A 22,171-nucleotide genomic window follows, 5' to 3' on the forward strand; every position below is an offset into this window, starting at 1 on the left:
TTACAGTCTGAATCAAAAAAATTTTGAATGCCTGAAAACTACAAAGCTAAAAATAAGGGACTGCAACTTTGGATAGGATTGACCGTAAAAAACAAGTTTAAAGTAAAAACTAAAATTAATCGTGTAGGAAAACTTTCTAAATTTGTTATTAAAAAAAAATTTTATTAAAAAATTTTGGACAAAAAACCAAATGTTAAGATTAAGTAGGTGGTTTCCAATCAATAAAATCTAAAATTTGTGGTTAAAGAATGAAGACTTTTAAAAATTCGCAAAATAGAATTTCAATAGTACAAATAGAAAAACAGATTTCACAAAAATATCTACAACGAAAACTAAAATCCAGTATTAAAGCCAATCACCTTAGTGTGCGAACTTATCAGGCGACTCTCGTAATTATAATAGCAACATGGTTGTATATGTCGAAAAAAAGTACAATACAACGAAACTTAGCTTAGAAATATCATAGGAACAATAAAAATATGAAAAACACAACTTACAAAAACAATACGTTTTTCTTATAAGAAAAAAAATATAAAAATAAAATAAAAAATATAGGCTATGCATTTAACTAGCAAAATAAGTAACTCACGTACAGCCCTCATTCTGAAACAATCAATAAAAAATCAATTGTATGTTAACAAAATTTTAAGTGATACAAATATTACATTTATAAACTTTATATACGTAAAATATAATTTTGTAAAAAATAAAAAAAAAGACAAAACCAAAACAAATCACACAAATTAAGGGCTGTAATTGCTGGAATTTAAAAATTCAAGTTCATATCTAAACGAAATTATTAAATAGTTTTGAATACGTAATTTTCAGGCTGCTAAATCAATTTATATCAACATTAAATGACAAAAAAAAAAATTATAAACTTTTTATCAAAAAAAAAATTTAATATAGTACTATATACTATGTAAGATATTTTTATACGCAGAAATATTTGTATCTAATTTAGATTTTTGATAATAATGATATTTTTATTGTAGTTAAGTTTATACGTTTAAGATTGTGATACTAATTATTAGCATTAATAACCGAAGAGTTTTGAGAAAACATAATAAATCTATTTTTGATAATAAATATAATAAAATAAAACTACAATTAGTTAAGGGTTTTCTAAATGTATTCAAATTATATTATAGAATGGTTTTGCTCAAAACATAAAATGTGTAACGTATTAAAGAAACAAAAATAAAGTTTTTGAAAATATTTAAAAATTTGGGTTTTTGAAAAAAACTTTATTGAAACTCACGATTTCTATTAGAGTTTCGCAGTGTTAGGAGCGAAGTAGAAAATGTTGCTTTAGTGTAAAATAATCTAGAGTACGGACTAGAGATGTTACAGAGCTTTGAATCGATTCACAATTGGTGCAACTTTCTATTGATTTATACTTCTGATTTGAATTTCAGTTCAAATGTTGCCACTTGAAGCTTTAGCGGTAGTCGAAGGGTCTTTGTCCGATATACCGATTCAACAGCAACTTTAGGAAAGTGTGCACGATAGTCTGGCGAAGCGATATTCCCAAGAGGGAGAAAGTCTTAACAGAAGCACAAATTTTATGACTTTAAATAAAAACAAATAAATGTAAGGCGCGATAACCTCCGAAGAGATCTAAGGCCGAGCTTCTCTTCCAATTTGCGTCCCTCTTGCTTTTCCCCACAAATTGGCCGGACGGGACCTACATGTTTTATGCCGACTCCGAACGGCATCTGTAAGGCAGATGAGTTTTCACTGAGAGCTTTTCATGGCAGAAATACTCCCGGAGCGCTTGTCAAACACTGCCGACCCCGCTTAGAAAACTTTTCTTCTAATTGAAGAACCTTATTTCTAAAATTTTGATGTTGCTTTGCCCGGGGTGTGAACACAGGCGGAGCACGCTACCATCACACCAGGGTGGCCGCCTTATGACTTTATACTGTTAAATAAAACTCATGTTTAGTTTTTTTACTTTTGCGCGTTTCGACGAATTCTTGTTCTTTCTTCAGGGAGTACTAAGAGATTACTTTCTATCGGGCGAGAGAGAAGAGAAATAAACACAAGAAGGAGAGCGATTAGGAAGAAAAGTGGAAAGCCAGAAAGGGAAGACGAAGAGGGACAGGGTGGTGCAACGAAACTTTCAGAAAGTTGTGTAATTCTCTAAGGTTTTCGAAAATATTTCGAATTTATTCAAACAACAGGAAGGAATGACATTAGAGAACGGAATAGTGGGAAAGCAGAAAGAGAGACAGAGTGGTGGGGGAAGGAAAGACCAAAACAAGAAGATTCATTGGCTCTTTTAAATCCCAATTAATAGAATGCTATGAATAAACATACGCAAAAGAGAGAACGTCATGGTGAGTATTAGTAAAACGTATCCGCGCTTGTGGCTAAGATAACAGGTGCCAGGTAGGAAAGACTACGAAAAAGACCTACAAACCTTGGTATTTATATATTGTAGACTAAAAACCTCTCTAAATCCCTGTTATTCTTTGTCTTATAACAGAAAGTCTTTAAGTGGCCGCCGTTCGGTGCAAACCCACCTCGTTTGAGGAGTGAGAACTTACTTGTAGGTAGGTAAGCCGTGCTATTTTATATGATTTTGTTAAGCCCTCTAGCCTTCGTGCCTTCTACATGCCAAGATTTCTATGACTGTGACGTCAGCTTTTATATTCATGACAACATCAAGGGCCCGTTATTTTCAAATCAATGGCCTTCCCATATTTGTTATTGAAATTGTATGGCCTTACGCTAGGCTTTTTTAGCTTTTTCATTTGAAATGGTGGCAAGTCCCCAATCATGTGCATAGCACGGTCTATTCAAGAGTGTATTGCATACGGTTTATGGAACTACTGCTCATATCCCTTACCTAGTAGCTTGCTGGCGCTAATGTAGCTGGGAAGACCCTGCCAAGGTGCGGAAGCACTGCACACATTGTCAATAAACTTAACTCTGTGAAGAAGACCGCAGAGTCTGCGTCAGGGGTAGATATATCAGCATATTCGTACCTCTGTTATTGGAGACTCTGTGCCAGGGGTAGAGATATTAGCCTATTCGTACCTCTGTTATTGTATCTAGCTGATGGATACTTTCGGAATGCTGAAATGATCAAATGTGATGTTGCTCCAACATACGACTGTGGAGGGAAGTGCTCCTAATATAAGCATTGTGACTGCCAATTTCTCTCTGCTAATTTTACTGACTGGTTTTTTTTTTTTTTGAGTACCACCCACTATACCATAAAGCTATTAAGGAAAAATCAGTCAACCGAAATTTGAGGGCTGATGTAACTTAGCGTTGAAATAGTACGCCCGTCGATATAAATAAATATAGCGGAACGCCAACCATGGACCAGTTGGGAGCTCGCAGTTTTAACACCTTTGTAGCGTCACAGTAATCGACATTTAAAAGAAGCGATACTGCTCCTGTAACTTCAGTCTGGCCGCACTTTGCTGAAGACGGACCTGTTGTCTTCATGACCAGGTAGCACCACCCTCGCAGCTCTGTCCAAGTGCTACCACCTCGCACCATGAACGCTGATCCGTCAAAATCCCGGGATATACAGGAGCACTAACTCGAACAAATCGTTGATGGCCAACTGCCTTTTCGTCAGACGGAGCAAGTTTAGGAATGGGACTTGCTAAAAAGCGTGGAAGCAAAATAAAGAAATGTCTGTACCCCGGTTAGGCGAATAAAGTAGTATAGAATGTTGCGGGTGCTGTATTTGAAGTGGACATCACCGGCTCAAATGCAGAGGATCACGTATAATTTTCTCTTTGCCCATGCGCTTGAGTCAGCAACGTAATCAAAGGAGACTCTGGCGATGATCATTTACCCAATTTAAGACGTCAATAGAAATACTATTCCCCCACCGTTACCTACCAGCAAAGGCGCAGGACGATGACTGTAGATAATGACGCCACCCTGTCAAAGGTGACTCAGTATACCCGACATCGCCTTAGCAAGTGGAATATCCATTTGGCGGACAAACCGTGTTAAGACGATGGCAAACCAACACTATGATATACACCATTCCGACAGTGCGGGAAAAATAATCAATGGAAAAGTCTTCCTACGGGAGCCATTGGACGCAACTTTGACCTGATAATCCGTCGAGGTGGATAGAATTTGTACTCGAAACAACGGGGAACACTTAAGCTATACTTCAAACGCAAATTTGGCAAATTTTTAAGTAACACAAGTAATAGAAGCTGAAAACAAGCAGCCATCCTTGTGTTGTTGTGGCCATGCATAAATGCGTGCAGAATCTAAAGTACATGAGAATCTTGCTAGTAGAGCTGAGCTGCTGGCAGTACCTTCATCCATCACCAAATAAAATAAATAAATGTAAGGCGCGATAACCTCCGAAGTGATCAGGCCGAGCTTCTCTTCCAATTTGCGTCGTGCTCCTCTTGATTTTTCCTACAAATTGGCCGGACGGGACCTACATATTTTATGCCGTCTTCGAACGGCATCTGCGAGGCAAAAGAAAAAATCTTCTAATTGAAAAACCTTATTTCTAAAATTTTGATGTTGCTTTGCCCGGAGTATGAACCCAGGGCGTACGGTGTGGTAGGCGGAGTACGCTACCATCACACCACGGTCGCCGCCAATCATCCATCACCAATCTATGTGAAAAAGCAAAACTCGTGGAAACAAGACCAGATGACCGTGTAAACCATACGTAAGTAAAATAATGAAAAGGGAGCACTCACTCTCGGTTGAACTGGTCTTACAACCGGGGCGAATACAGTTCATGCTTTGAACCGACCCAATTCATTTCTCGACATAAATAATTTCATAACGACTCCGTTGACCTGTCTGCATTCCCTAAACTTTCTAAGTATTTTTTTGTTGTTAGAATAACAAGCACCATTGCAAACCCTTATCGCCTTGGTGCAACACCGCTTGCCTTTTTATAAACCAGCTGTTATACCTGAATTTAAAAGCTTTTTCCGGTCTACCCACACATTTCATTTTCACAAGGCCAGCAATGCGTGCTTCTGACTCATTCGTGTGTAAGGACGAAATGCTTTAAAAGTAATGCATTTATGTGAAATATACGCATGCACATCATAAGTATTCATATTCCTATCTCTAATAGCCAAAATATTTACGTTTTCTTACCTACCTAAAATGTAAATACGCGTAATGGCAATTCATCACTTCAATGTCTAATTTTCTTAAAAATGGGTAAACATAAATGAATTGTTAAATTTGAAACCACAAAACAGTTGTAGATTTTAAGTACCTATGTGTTGTTGTTGTAAATATAATCGCTTTGTTGTTGTGTAAATAATCGCCTTTTAATTGCATCAAATGCATACTTAAAAGGCCGGAACATCTGAGTTTCTTACAAATACAACAACAATTGATAGGCATACTTGCATCGTCGTCAAGGTTGTGGGGATGAAATGAAGCAAAAAAATTCGAATATTTGATGGACATAGGCAAGTAAGCACACGCTTATACGGATTATGTATGAAAGGGAGTTCTGTGCGGCAGCCAGGGCTCCAAAATAAGAGCTTAAGTTAAAGTTGAATAAGATTTCTATGTTTGGTTAGGTTGAGCGGCAAATCCCCAGATTCGCTGAGAATTGTTGACTAGAAACGATAGAAATTCGAGTTGGACTGCCCTCGCACTTGGATTTGTCTTATGGAAACTCGAGAAAGCTGTGAGCAACTTACTTTCGCCATGATCTAACAAAAGCTGGGTAGTAAGTAAAAAAGGTGAATTGATTTCAAAACACCACGTTCCATGCAGCTGCATCAATGGCAACATATATATAAACCTGCTAAATTTTCCTTAGCCTACAACTGTTTAACGCAAAGATTGGGCATATTGGAGGAGGGCTTTGGGAACAAATCGTTTATCCAGACTCAAATAGTCGATGTATTTTCAACATTTGAAGTTTTCCCCTGTCATAAACCGTGTTTTAATTTGAAGTGGTTGAAAGATGATATATATATTAAAATTGGTCTAAGCAGCCGAGAGCAAGGTTGTACAGCCCCCGAACACACGCTAGCTGAGTTTACGGCCTTATGAACTTGCGTAATCGTTAAATTCCAAAACCATCAGAGCACTGGATAGTGGCGACCTCCGCTTAGCAGACACTACACTGATAATATCTCTTAAATTTACTGATTACCTCGGATTCAGTGCAATAGTCTTTGCCCGATATAAGGTTCAAGATAGTAAATATTCCGGAATGCTCGTTGTAAGAAAGCCTTTATTTTGCAGACTGCTTATTGTGCCTGTCGCACGTGATCACAATATCCACCGGGTTTTTATTCACTTTACATTCATTGCACAATAGCGAGTGGTTTAAAGAATACGATGACATAAGGCCAACCGCCATAAGGTCAATAAAAATTATGACCACTTCATATGGCCTGAAGATTAATTAGGCCATAATTATATTTTTACTGCATCGAAGGAACCTGTTTTGAATCTGATTTTTATTAGACCTGAAAATTTTTACATTCAAATGATTCGCAAACCTTTTACCGATCTGCGCTAATTCCTCTTCTAATTTGACTAAACAAAAATATGGCGCAAAAAACAAAACTAACTAAAATTCCCCAGCTGTTAATATTTTTACACGAGCAAGTACGAAACGGAATAATTGACCTTGGTCATTTAAGAAAACAGAATGGCCATAATGTCAATACCGTTGACATTGTTAACATTTTAAATTTGACTAGGTGGACCCGTGCGCGCCTTGCGCAAAAAAAAAAAAAAAAATGGTTTGAAACCTTTTATTAGCCCAGGTCCAGGATTTTTCAAACCATTTTCTCAAATTTTGAAGTTACCTTCATACAAACTTACATATGTCGAACTTCTGAAAATTTGAGAAAAAGCAATAGCTTTTTTTTATAAATATGACCTAATGACCACAAAACCACCAATCAGAAGTAATAGATATATGTATACGTTTTTAGCTATGTTCGATATGTACAAATATTTATTAACTTAACATTTTTTTACAAAACTTCTTTAAATACAATATTCGATGTAAAAATAAATTAATTTTCAATTTTTTGTTTGAATGTCGCTTGGGCTGAAAAAGTGATATCTTCGAATCGCCTGACTCTAGAAAAGGCCACATATAACTGTCCATGTGAAAATACTGGGCTAGGTAAATATAAACCGGCTTTGTCGAATGTTTGACCTTAGGCTTTGTTGATAGTCATAGAAAGGAAACTGTTTTCTAGTCACCTGGAAGGGTACAGTTGGATCTGAAGGAGTTAGTTTAACTCGCGGTATGATAGCTATTTTTCCCGAATCAATTAATTTGACAGTTATTGCGTTCTCGCCTAAATGACTGACGACCATCCTGGCACCATTTATAAGTCCTTCAAAATCAGTTTATGTGGAGGTAAGGAATATTAGAAAATTAAGAAACTCAGTTGGATAACACTGAGCATTATAACTTTCATTGTTTTCGACTGTATCGCAACTTAGATAAACTTTAATATCCCCGGGCAATAATTTTGATACCATATACTCATTAAAAGTCGAGCATTCGTAATTTTTTGGACATAAAATAGCTGTTGAGTAAAACTTAGATATGTTACTGTCATTTATTTCATTTGTGCCGTAAACCTTAGCAATTAGGTTATCATAATCAGCGTAGTATTGTCGTGGAATTTTAATAGTGTCTACGGATATTTCATGTTGGATTTCTAAGTCACCATTTCCCAGTTTGAGTAGCCAATTTTTAAACTCAGGGTCATTATTGGTTCGCATATTTTGAACTAATCTACGAATTTTCACCTTTGACCACAACGGTGAGCGTTTAATGCAATTTTCAATAATTGAAGTTCTGATGGCATGTCAAACAACTGGAAGAACTTGTCTAAAATAACCTCCAAATACAAATATTGTTCCTCCAAATGGCAAATTCGCATTTGTTATATTTTTCAAAAGCTTATCAACAATGGTTATTGCATCCTTAGGTACCATAGATACTTCGTCCCAAATAAATAAATCTGTTTCCCGTAAAAGCTGTGCTTCTTTTGAGTTTGGCCCTATAGATGACACTGATGTATCTAAAATAGGCACAGGTAGCTTAAAAAGAGCATGTGAAGTTCGTCCCCCAGGTAACAGATTCGCAGCAATGCCTGTCCATGCAACTGGTAAAACCACTTTATTTTCCCCTCGGAGGATGTGACATAGCGTAGTGTAAATAAATGTTTTTCCTGAACCACCTGGTCCGTCAATGAAATAGCAGTTTGGAGATTCATTTCTAACCGAACTCAAGACTTGTTTCACTATGGACGTTTGCTCTTGATTCAGTTTGCTAAAAGCTTCTTGTCCATATTGACGTTCTTGTTCAACGTTGTAGAGTATGTTAGGCTGGTCAACTATTGTTAGTTGAGGGAAGCAAAAGTGTTGATACGTTCTGCCATGCATTTTAAAAATGTTTTCTAAATCTAGTAAAGCAAGATTGTAGGACTCTTCGCGCTGGTGTTGTTTTTGGTAATCCTCTGATAATGCATCGCGAAATATATGCCAAAGTTCCAAAATGCTGGTTGGTGAACAGAAAAAGCAAATAATTGCAAAAAGCCATCTCAAGTGAGTTCGCCTTTGGTAAGTTGCAGCTTCCTGCAAACATTCCTTCCACTCAGCATTGTTATCTACTAAATGCAATTTTTCCGCAGCTGCTTGAAAACTATCATAGAATACATCATTTACCGTACGTATTTCCGTGTATGACTTTGGTCCCTTGGTATGGAGAAGTAAAAGACGAAGGAAATACCTTTCATAATCCATTGGATTTACGGTGTACATCCGACCAATGCACTTACTATTTCTCGCCCTTATGCACCATTTGCCTTTAGACCATACGTAGTTTTCAGGAATTTCGTGGTATTAATACTGACGGGCGTCCTCTTCTTCGTTGCAAGGCTTGAAAAACGCCATGAGTTGGTTTCAGCTTCGCGACCAGCTCGGAAGTAAATCATCTGTTCTTCTTGTAAATGGACAGGTAGCCGCTCAATAGAATGTGAACGATGAAAGAGTTCGCGCTCATGAAGTCGCCACATTGCCTCTGGAGGACTAACATAGCCACAGTCTAAGAATGTATTAACTTCGTCTACATTTACTTCCCTTTGTCCGTCAGAGTTAATGCTCAATTTTAGTGAAGCACAGTCATGACCCTTATAAACGTATTTGTACAAATACTTAACAGATTTAATTGGGGAACAATGCTCGACATTAATGTGGGCCTGATATTTTCGACTTAGGTAAGAATTATACGGTACGATCCAGCGATTGTCGATTTCCTGATTTTCAGTAGTTGCTGTAACAGAATTCTCACGACGTCTGTAAAGAGGGTAACCATTTACGTTTATGTTTGTTTCAATTCGAAATTCTTTGGCGAACCCTTTACTACACTGACCGTCTTTCGTACAGGGGCTGTTTGGATTTAAAATACCGCATGGGCCGTGCGTCATAGTTTGTTTTATAATTGTAAAAAGTTGCGGGTCTTCCTCATTATTTTGAAGCTCGGCAGAAATTAAGGAATCCACATCTTCAATTGAACGGAACTTATCGACTTCTCGAAGCATAAGAAGAATATGCGCGTGCGGTAGGCCTCTTTTTGGAATTCGATTACACTAAAATACGCTAGAACTACACCTAGTACGTGCTTTTTTAATAAATCATCTAAAAGTGATTTGAGTTTTAAGTGAAATACTCTTGAGATTAAATCAGGCCTGTTTTCTGTCCTCTCATACGTCTTGAGTTCCGATGTTATTTCAATCCATTTAGGGTTGCAAGTAAATGTAAGGAAAATGTCTGGTTTGCCAAAGCGGGATACTATACTCATAGCATCTTGATAATTTTGAAGCATGTTTCACGGACTACCAATTAACGAAGACGGAAGAATAACAGGAAGTCCTGTAGCTGCACCTCTTTGTTGAGCATCTGCATGAAGGAAATCCATTAACCCTTTATAGCTTTCAACTCTTAAATCTTTTTGATGTGACCTAATGTATGCAACTCTGGAGCCCTCCACTTTGACATAACTGTCTACAACGTATTGCTGAAATAATTTACCTGAAGCTTGTATTATATTAAATTCACCTCTTATTGCTAAACGGTAACAATAATATTGCAATTGAGTAGTAACGGTTCGTAATTCAGTTGCGTGGATGTCGACATGTTGCATACCTGGTCTCCATCCTGCGTCTTCACAGGGAAAGAGCAGAGGATAGCACATTGGATCTGAATGGGGATTCAGATACGATATTTTACTAAGTGATCCATCTGACTTATAAGAAATTGTAGAGTCAAATATGCCTGGTGGAACGCCATCTTGACCCAAAAAACCTGCCGCAACTTCAGATACAGTGGGTGCATTATATCTTCCGGGATGGAAAGCATTTTCCGTAGTAAATTGTATTTGCATATCAGCAATATTATTAGACATATCATTGACACAATTGAATAAACTCGCATACGGATTATAGGCTATAAGCATTGTTTGTAGTTGGCTCATAAGAAATTGGCAACAGCTCTTATTAACCTCTCGGTTTGTAAGATACTGCAAAGCATCATCATTGTCTAAAATAAAGAGGCCAGCATATGAGGGTGTTTCGCCCTCAGGTGGTTGTAAAGCTCCAATTCTATGATATACTTGACCGTTTAGCTTGAAACAAAAGGGGCCTCTTCCAGGGATGTTAACACCAGGGATGCACCTTAACGTTAAGCTAATCGTTTATCAAAAAATTTCCACCGTTTCCGTTGAAACACTTCGAAATATTATCGATAAAGAAATTATCAAGATAAATTGTATCTCGTTTTTAACCGAAACGAAAAGCTTTCGTTAACGTTAAAAACGCTAACAAAAACGTGATACTTTATGTTTGAATTGTGCTGGCAATGCTATAGCCATGGTGAAGCCGTAAGGTGGTAACAACGAGCGCACATACACACACAAACTCCATGTAATTTGTTTGTGTAATTCGTTGGTGGTAATGTCAAAAATACTCTGAGAAATGTTCGTACTGTCAAAATTCATGAGAAAAGTTGCAATCAGCTTGGCTAATGCTTTCACCTTTAATGACTCCGCCATCAATCAGCTTTGCCAGCATAGTTTGAAATTAATAGTCAACATAAACGATTTGATTTCGTTTTGATATGGCAGAAAACGAAACGAAATCATTTTGTTAATTTGACGTTCTTAACGTTAATAAACGAAACGAAATGACTTTGTTTCGTTTATTAACGTTAATTATCGTAACGAAATGATATCGGTTCGTTGGTTAAGCATGCCTGGTTAACACAGTTTATTTGAACTGATGCATATGCTAGAGCGTTGTTAAATTTTCTTACGTTTTCCAAATAGTTTTTTGTTACAGAATCATTCCGTTCGATTATAGTTTTAAGTTCTTCACATACAGAAATTTCTGGTAAACTCACCTTCCCTTTGTGACAACAAATTGAAGAACTTCTATCGCCAACTTCACTGGAAAATAGTTTGGCCATACAAAATATACATTGTTGATCCATACGTCCAACACTATGTAGTTCTTGAATGATTCCGAGGCGTGCGCAACAATAAATTTTTGGAAGCTTTTCCTGTATTCTCCTAGAATTTGTGTCACTGCTTAACTTTAAAATATATGATGGTACCAAGTCACTCCTACGCTGGACTACCATTTGAGCACTTTATTCCTGTCGGCGGTTACGCATTGTTTGCCTTGCATAGGCTAGATGAATATTTCGTTGCTGACTTGGTCGACTTCTACCTTCTTGACGTCTTCTTCGCTCAGTTGAAGGATTTAAGGCGGCCCTAGGCATTATAATCTAACAATATGAACAAAATGTGAACACATGTAATTCATGTAAAAATGCACATCTTAGAACTTACCAATTATGTATTTTATCACAGGTGTATAAAAAAGATTTTCAATTACGAATAAAATCAGCTACTCTTGTGAGACCACAAAACATTATACAAATATGCCTAAACAGCTGTTTGAATTTCAATATTCAAGTGTAAAACTTGATGACGCGCTCGCAGTGGGTTGGTTGAGCACTATGATATTGACTACTGCCTTAAATTTCAAATTGCACGTGTAGATGGCGCACTCGCAGTGGCTGATATTCACCATATTCACCACTGCCTAATATTGTTCAGTCACAATAGCGTTGCAGTACGAATGGATTTTTTTGTGCATTCACAATCGCTCATTTTAAATAATTTATTTTTATTAAATACGCTTAAACAAAAGCACTCTCCTAATTAAAACATGGTTTTGCATGTAGAGCTAATCCCCACCTTTAAAACGATACCTTATTTATTAATATTGGTTCCAAATGAGAGCAGAAAATTAGGAACTAACACAAAAAGACCTTACAGAAATAATATATATGATGTTGTGACAATTTTATATGCTCACAACTTCAATTGAGCTTGTGGCCGATTGAAGTAGCCATAAGGTCAATTGACCTTATAACCATTGACCTTGTATCACCTCTCCGTTATAAGAGCTACGCTGATTCCAAACTCGGCTATCCGTTCTACTATTCCACCACACAAGCCTTGCACAGAAAAGTATTGTCTTGACCGAAATTATGTGTAGCCAAAGTATAAACCATGGAGAGAAAGAAGCCTAATCCATCGCTGATCGCCCGCTGTACCAAGCTGAGGTGGTCGATGCGTTCCGACTTCTATCTTCCACGATATTTTATCCTGTAGGACAATAGCAGCGGCATTTTTTTAATGGAGTAAAAAAAGAGTTACGAGCTACCATATCCGGATTACCCTACCAATCTTAGTACTGGGAGTCATGAAAATTTTCCCTGAGCAGGATTATTGGCTTCGGTGTCAAAAAGAAGCTCCTTGTGACTAGACAAAGGGGAACAAAGGGGAAGAAATCACAGCTTGTGGCGTACCACCTTGCATGTTTTTATGAATGCTCTGCGATGGTTAGGTATTTTATAAATAATTAAGGCGAAGCCCGCATACCTCTAAAGTCAAAAAAACTCTTTAGATTTCTTAACAAACTTTCGAGATAGAGGAGTAAGGCAAACTCGTTTTACCATAGAATAAAGAGCTGTTCTCCTGTACATACCTTGGCGGTTTGCAACTCTTTTGTTTACGTACCAAGCTTTTTTCGGGTCTTGGTATGAAGGTTACTTGAACAATATTCTATGACTTCAAAATATCTAATATATAAAATTCTTCTGCCACGGTTTTAGAGGCTGAACTCCTCCGAAACGGCTGAACCGATTCTCATGAAATTTTATGAGCATATTGGGTAGGTCTGAGAATCGGCAAACGTCTACCTTTTTTTCGCTACGTGTCTAGGGTCTTGAGATCAAAACGTGGACCCGGGTACCCCTAGATTGTGTTTATACAGTATGGATATCAAATGAAAGCTGTTGATGAGTGCTATATTATAGGATAATTATCATACCCTTGGGTGACTAGGGTCTCGAGATATAGGCCAGAACGTGGACCCGGATACCCCTAGAATGTGTTTATACAATATGGATGTCAAATGAAAGCTGTTGATGAGTGCTATAGTACAGGATAATTTACATACAACTGGGAGGCTAGGGTCTCGAGATATAGCCCAAAACGTGGACGCGGGTACCCCTAAAATGTATTTATACAATTTTGATGTTGCTTTGCCCGGGTGCGAACCCAGGGCATACGGTGTGGTAGGCGGAGCACGCTACCATCACACCACGGTGGCCGCCAAATGAATTAATAATACCCACATACTTATTTGCATACGTCCTATTCGATTTGCCTCAAATTTCGTACATAAATTTGCCTATATTAGTATTTACGATGCTTTTTACCAGGAAGTATAATAGAGACGGACTGGGACTGGGGTTAGGACTAGGACTGGGACTGATACTGAGACTCGGAGTGGGACTGGGACTGAGACTCGGAATGGGACTGGAACAAAATACATACCACCCTCTGGGACGGGCAATAAGAGATGAAGAAGAAGGAGAAAAACTTGAGAGAAGAGAAAAGAGAGAAGGAGACTGACAAAGAGATAGAATGAGACGAAGATGGAATGAAGCGAGAAAGACGGAGGGAGGAGTGAATAAAGAGATTAGGAAAAAGTGTAGAGGGGTAGAGCAGAGTTAGACGGAAAAAGCTTATTAAAATGTATGCAGATAGGCCGAATTTAGGGCAGAACAACGTCTGCCGGGTCTGCTAGTATCAATATATAAACGAAACTTATCTCTCCTACGCTAACTGTTGCAATTAAGTGTGAGTTATTCTGGAGCTCTCACCGCAGCCAAGTATCTAAGCGCTACATGTGCACATAAGTGCGAGCCTAAGTGCTAAACACGAAAGCGTTTTTGTTTTCGGTTGTCTTAAATTGCACTTAATGAGCAGAGTTTTCCGTGTAATTTCCACTGTTTCCAAATTTTTGTTTTCCAATCAGCAACGCTTTTCACGGTGTTGTTGTTGCCTTGGACATGCCGATAGCTGAGTTTAACGAATAAAATCGAACTTAAAAAAAAAAAACAAACAACACAGAAAAATTCCATTCGAATTATAGTGAAAGCGTCGCATCTTAAAGGACATTGACAGGAGCGTGGGTTGTTGATGCCAAAGGATGTAGCGTTGGCAAGGACCTAAGGTATGCGCTATGTGGAACTAATATGTTTGCATATGCTTTTAGACGAAAACGGGAGTGGGCAGATGCAAAGCCACGTCGATATGCTGCGCACAAATAAACACACAAACAAACATACATACATCCTCATATGCCGACTCAATGTATGTAGTCTATCAAGGCGCAAACAAGGATGAGTGCTAACCGCAAATGAACAACTGCCGTTATTATGATCCTAGCAGCAGCAGCAGCAGCAGCAGGAATTCATGCACAAAACGAGTATTTAAGTATATCTCAATGAATGTTGCAGCAAGCAATCGGGGTGGTATGGACCAACTCATTTGCTCTTTACTCCTGCCACGAATCGTAAATAACAGTTAAACACGCCGATGAAGCAAGGAAAAATGCGGTGGTGGCGGTGGCAGCGAATAGCACGAACCCGGGTGGTGGTTCGAGGAAACTTAATGCAGCAGCATGAAAATTAAAACGGAAACTCATAAAAAATTGTATATCGAATATGTTCGCATTGCATTAGGCAGACATAATAACAATAAAATATTAAAAAAGAACAGAAAACATGAAAACAAAAGCGCGTACAGGAGTGTGAATCAGTTGCAATCGGTGTAACTCTGACAACAACAGCAAGGGCGAAACATTTGTGTAGTAGCAGCTTTAATGCCCTTGAATCGAGAGGTGACTGCACTGTGGTTTTTAATGCAAAAAGGATGTTTGAAAATGTTTGTATGGAAAGGAGTTTCACTTTTCTCTCTTTTTAAGCTACTACAGGAGATCTCTATGTTATATATTCCGGAGAGGTTCGAAACTTCACCGCGGATAAGGCTCTTTTTGAAAACCCCACATGACAACTTTACAAAATACTAACTGGAAATACATCTTAAATTCGTTTTTACTTACATAAATAAGTGTATAAGGAGTACCGTTTACCAGCAGAAGAAAAAGAGTGCAGATACATGATAGAATTTCTAAGCGTTTTTCCAGAAAAAATGGGGCGGTGGCAGGGAGTGGTATGTAGGTCACGTTATTATAACCGATATTAAGGTTCCATATCGCACTAAGGTGCGAAGAGTAGATAAAGAAGACGGTAATGAGGACGAGGATGAGGATGATTATGCTGATGGTGATGATGATGAAGATGAGGATGTGGATGAAGATGAAGATGGGGGTGAATATCAGCATGAGGAGCAGATGATGAAGACGATGAAGAATAGAATGAGGATGAGGATAAGGAAGAGAATGAGGGTGAGGGTGAGGATGATGATGATTAGGATGATAATGAGGATGAGGATGGGCATGGGGGTGACTAGACTTCTGAAGCCACGAGTTCATTTGATGAAGCATTATAAGAAATTCGGCTGCAAAATTGATGAAAATATGCTACTGTTGTGGCCCTAGATACATACATATAGTCGTTTGTCTCCTTCTAAACATGGCCTAAAGGAAAGTTTTAATAAAAGGAAATTTCGTATCTCAAACATTTGCTAAGTTTGATTGGCATCTGGATCTCGAGCGATTTCCAGCAATAAGGTCTATCTTGCAGATTAAGTAGGAGACAGTATTTGGGTAGATGAGACACTGCACCCCACTACCGAGGTGCAAAATAACCTCTCCTTTTTCAAAAGGTGGATCACATCAGACCTTGTATACGGCTTTCAGTACCTCGTATGTGCAAAATAAATGGCTTCCATGAACACGCTACGTAATGTAAATATAAAAAACCAGTGGGCTCAGTACTTGCAGAGACTCGTAGCACTCCCCTTATTCTTCAGGGTGTGTTTTTGTCGCTGAAAAAACCAGAACAACAGTAATCAAAGAGAGAAAAGGATGAGAGAAGAGAAGGGGTAACAGGACAAAGAAGACTTCTAGCTCAGGCAACAAAAGAAAAAGAGGATGTAGCAGAAGCAGTATATAAAGACGCTAACTCTAGAAAGAGGTTAAGGGTAGAAGAAAACTTTTCGGAGAAGAAAAACCAGAGGAAAAAGAAGATGAAGGTGAAAAAACCAGCACAAAAGATGATGCGATATGTTGATGAAATGGAAGGAAAATTAAGCAGAAGAATAAAAAGAGCTATAATAACGTGAAAAAGAAAACAAGGAGAAACAGAAGAGATAGAAAAGATAAAAAACTATAGAAAATTTAGCCAAATAAAGAAAAAGGAAAATATATACGAAAATGGAGAAGCACGAAGCGGGAGAAAGGAGAAGAATAAGAAGTATAAATGTGAAGACAAAGAGGCGAAAATAAAATATAGCATAAAAGTAAAGACGAAAGGAAACAAAAGGAGTATAAATTAATAAAATCGCGAAGAAAGAAACTAGATTAAGAAGAAAAAAGATGAGAAGAAAAAGAAAAGCGGAGAAGCAGAAAATGGAAAAGAAGGAAAATAGTAGAAAAGATAAAAAAGCAAAGAAAAAAAAACTAAGAAGAAGAAACGAGAATAAGAAATAACAACGCAAAATACAGTTATGAGTACAAAGCGAAATGGGGTTGGAAAAAGTGGAATTAAGATTAAGAAAGGACGAAAACTACTTGCCCCTCAGCACATCAACCAAAGGGCCTCTAACATATAAGTTTAATTTTACAAAACTTTCCTACCGGGCATGAGACTCCACTGCACATGAGAAGCTGTATTGTAGATTTTCCTCATTCGAGAAACAGAATAAAACAAAAAACCATATCTAAGTGAAAATGAAAACTAAAATCGTAATGAAAGTTTAACATGCTGCAGAAGGGGTGTCAATTTTAAGCTATAAAGCTATATAAGTAAATAGTGAAAGTTCCACAAGCGTATATCGAAGGAGTGACATTTTTGGACAGACGGTGGGTGGACTGCGCCGTGCATATGTCACTAACGAACGAAAGAATGCCGGCAGCGATGCCAGCATCTGAGAATATAAATGTCAACAACAGCAGCATAAATAGCAGCGGCATCAGCAGCAGCAATAACAAAAACAATAAGCACTAAGGGCGTGCAATAGGGAAGTTAGAGATATCGGAGACAGTGAAAAAGTAATCATGACAACAACAGACAAAAGAGCTCTTTATGCGGCCAGTCAGCCAGCCACCCCCAAACAGATGAAATCGTAAACATGCACAAATACAATACAAAGAAATACACTATGCATAATATGACATATGCCCATATATAACATACCAATGTAAATATGTATGTATTATTGAATGGCTGGTCGTTTTATGTGCATAGAATATAAATATTAGAATCCCTTCGTTGACTAAAATCTATGGCCTTCTTTCACTTTATGGTAGCATCGTTATTCGTGCAAACATACTCATACATAGATCATTGTTGTATTGAAATATTTATTACGAAAAACATAGAACACATATCAAGTGCCATGCCCAAAGACTGTTGATGTGCGACCGCTGAACTGTTGTTGAAAGGCGTTATCAGGAATTGATTCTGGACTCGGGCTTCCTGCGGTGGCGTGCTTTGTATGTATGTATGTAAAACTGCTGATTGTGAGCGATTTGTTGATGTCATTAAATTTCGAAGTTTGAGTTGAAATGCTGGCATGTGTATCTATGGGATACAAACATATGCTCAAATATACAAACCTATGTAGATATGTTTGTACGTATGAAGAAGTTCGATTGCATGCATCTGCGCTATTAAATTACCAATCAAACCAGTCGAGCCATCAAGCATCCAAAGATACAAACCAGCTGCAGTATTAAAATTTCATTGTTTTTATACCCAGTATTGGTGGTACGCATCATCTCGGGCAAAGCAACAGCAAAAAAAAAAACTTGGATAGAAGTTTTGTCAATTAGAAAATAGTTTTTTTCTTCTACAATGTTTGGCAAACACTTCGAGCGTATTTCTGCCATGAAAAGCTTCTCAGTGAAAATTCATCTGCCTTGCAGAAGCCGTTCGGAGTCGGCAAAAAACATGGGGCATACAGTGTGTCGGAAAAATTAAAAAAAAGCACATCGCAAATTGGAAGAGAAGTTCGGCCTAACATCTCTTCGGACGCTATCACGCCTTTTACATGAATAAAGCACTTCAAGGTTTGAAACGAGCTCAAGGCCAGAACAATGATTTTTTGTAATGATTAAGCTTTCACTCAACAAATTCGATGGACTAATACAAAAGTTATAAGCATTCAAGTGAATATGTCCATTTAATACTTAATTACCCTACTGGTACATATGTGTTAGTATTCGTATATCAGTTAGTTAGCAGGTAGATTTTCGAAGGGTTATTAGATACAAACAACTGTTAGTTTCGTTTTCTCAAACCCAGGTACATTTCAAGCAAGAGCATATTTTTAAGGCAGGTAGTGTTTTCTTTGTAGAACTAGGGAACCTTTTTGTCTAGGTAGGCTTGAATTTTTACTTGATCTAAATATAAATAACAGTACATGCGCCTTGTTCCTTCATGATATATGCAAGGCTCGCCGGATACTGTTGAGTTCATAATTGCAGTTTATAACCCGTCTTTTACTTAAAAATATAATATGAATAAAAGGGCGCGAGAGTTTGAGTGTACAAATGATCCAGATATGTTCTGTTTCATCTGCGGCAATTTATCGTTAAAAGGATGCGACATGTGTTTTCAAATCCTTTGAAAGTTACATTCTGTAAGTATTTTGGAATAGAGCCTAAAAACTATGGACACCGTATACTGTGTGCATCACATGTCGAGTCGAATTGATTTTTTCGGAAACCGGAACAAAAAGGTGCGTTGTAAAAATTAGGAATTTGCTCCCTTTTAATGCATATCTGACTAATTCCTGAAACTATCTATTTAGGCGACATATGAAATTTATTACATCAATGAAGTGGAGGGAACCAACTGGCCATTGAACGGACTGCTATATTTGTACTACAAAAGTACTTGGGGTTGGAAACTCAAGAGAAGTAACCTATTCGAGCGTATCTACAGTGTCATTACCAGAACTAAATTCGACGGAAGCTACATTGCCAGAATCAAATTTAGCTTTAGCTCCGGCTACAGTTTCATTGTCAACAGCAGTATCTGATTACGCGGCATCATGTTGTACTGGATTTCAAACGGAAAACGAAAGAAACTCTTTGTCACAAGCACAACTCAATGATTGGATAAGGGATTTGGAATTGTCAAAGGAAAAGGCCGAACTACGCGCCTCTCTTATGAAACAATTTAAATTTGTTTCATCCGATGTTAAGGTAACATATTATAGAACTCGTCACGAACAATTTTCCAAGTACTGTCCGAAGGAGGACAATGTTTGTTACTGCAAAGACATTGCTGGCCTATTCAGACAGTTTGGTGAACCATATGATTCAAAAGAGTGGCGATTGTTCATAGACGGCAATAAATTAAGTTTAAAGGCCGTATTATTCCATATTGGTAACCAAAAGCCATCCCGATCGCACATGCAGTAAATACGAAGGAAACGTATGAGATAATGCAAAAATTGCTTAAATTAATCAAATACGAAGAACATGATTGGAAAATATGTACCGATCTCAAAGTCGTTGGAATGCTATGTGGTCTACGAAGTGGATACACAAAATACTGTTGCTTTCTATGCTAATAGGAGAGCCGAGCTCGTCAAGACCACTGCATTATAAAGGATTTGCCAGTACGAATGGAGTTTCAAGTTGGGGTGGATAATATAAAATACTCCCCACTTATAAAGAAGGAAAACATAATTCTAACTCCGTTCCACATCAAGCTCGGCCTTATCAATAACTTTGTCAAGGCTTTGGACAAAGAAGGCGAAGCTTTTCATTATTTGAATACAATATTTCCAGAGATTTCAGAAGCAAAAATAAAGGAAGGGATTTTTGTGGGACCGCAAATAAGAAAAATGATGACCAATAACCAGCGGAGGCAGCAGCGTGGGATTCTCTGGAAAAGGTCGTTACTTCTTTTTTAGGCAAACACAAAAGTCCTAACTACGAGATGATAGTGAAGGACTTATTAAACACTATGCGGAAATGGGTAAATAAATAAATGTAAGGCGCGATAACCTCCGTAGAGATCTAAGGCCGAGCTTCTCTTCCAATTTGCGTCGTCCTCCTCTTGGTTTTCCCAACAAGTTGGCCGAATGGGACCTACATGATTTTATGCTGACTCCGAACGGCATCTGCAAGGCAGATGAGTTTTCACTGAGAGCTTTTCATGGCAGAAATACACCCGGAGCGCTTGCCAAACACTGCCGAGGGACGAATCCGCTTAGAACAATTTTCTTTTAATTGAAAAACCTTATTTCTAAAATTTATTAGTCTAACCAAACACCGCTGTAAAGCTAAATGGTTAGCGCAGCGTGACTCAAGCGTACTGATGATGAAGGCTTAGCACCCTTCGAAATGGATCTTTTAGCGCAGCTATGGCAGGTTTTCTGAAAATTTTTCTACTTACTATTCCAAAAACATAATAAAATTTTTCATTACAGAAAAAAAAATAAAAAATTATTGTTCTGGCCTTGAGCTTGTTTCGAACCTTGAATACTTTATCAATAGGCTGATAAAACAAAAACAATTATGAATAAAACACTCTTGTGAATTGCACAATTTAAATTGTAAAACTTACATGAAATTTTTCAAAATAACTGGATGTTATTCAACCAACTACAGGGTATACAATATTCGCTTCCCACCAAATTTGTTTTTCTTTAGAATAAAAAAAAAAATTGTTTTCTCTTGTTGATTCAAGCCAATAAAGTTGATGTACACTTAAGAGGCAGGACAATTAAAAGTGGAAGAAGCCAAAAGGCAAATGAAAAAGGCGTAATTTGATAGCACATTTCAGCAAAAGATGTGCATTTGAAATTCAGTTTGCCCCCTTCTCTGCTAACAAACGTTTGTTGTTGCTGCTGCTGATGCCAGCACATCATAACTGCAGCAATGGCGCTTACAAGCGCAACGGGGTGTGCAACTATTTTGTGAAAAAAAAGGCGAAGCCAGCGGCTGAGTCAAGATAATGCAGACATTTGCACCTTTTATGCTGCAAACGCTTGTAGTGTCACTAAATTCCGTTAGTGTGTAAACGCACACGCCCTTAAATGGCACCCGCATGCGAGTTGTGATGCAGCTAACTACAAACATACCTACAAATGAGAGATTGCATTGCAGCCGGTCTCTTAATGCGTCAAAACGTCGATACGCATTCGCATCAAGCTGAAAATGCCAACTCATATGCTGCATTAGGCTCTGTGTTTGTGCATGATGTTGTTGCTGTAGTTCACAGCCGGCTAAAGATCCATTTCATAAGAGCTAACTCAAAAAAACTAAAACCTTCGCAGCCAACTGTGCGGGTATAATCGATATGACTACATGGGAATGTTTGATATATGGTAATGTAAGTGCGTATGTATGTAAGTGTATTGATATGTGTTTGTTTCGTAACAGTCAAAGTATCCTTGCTTTGTGATCCTTCCGGACAAAATTGCTTTTTTTTGCGTAAATCGGCAAGTTTGCTCGAGTAAACGCTTAAGTGGACGCTTGCGGTGCCAATTGTTGTATCGCTATTTGCGTAATGCAAATGAACCAAAAAAAACTTCGTAGCACTTTTTGCAAGAAAATGGAATCAATTCAATTTATGCAGAAAATAAATTCGTAAC

The sequence above is a fragment of the Eurosta solidaginis genome, chromosome 5, assembly GCF_040869045.1.
Source record: "Eurosta solidaginis isolate ZX-2024a chromosome 5, ASM4086904v1, whole genome shotgun sequence".
In the NCBI taxonomy this organism is placed as follows: domain Eukaryota; kingdom Metazoa; phylum Arthropoda; class Insecta; order Diptera; family Tephritidae; genus Eurosta; species Eurosta solidaginis.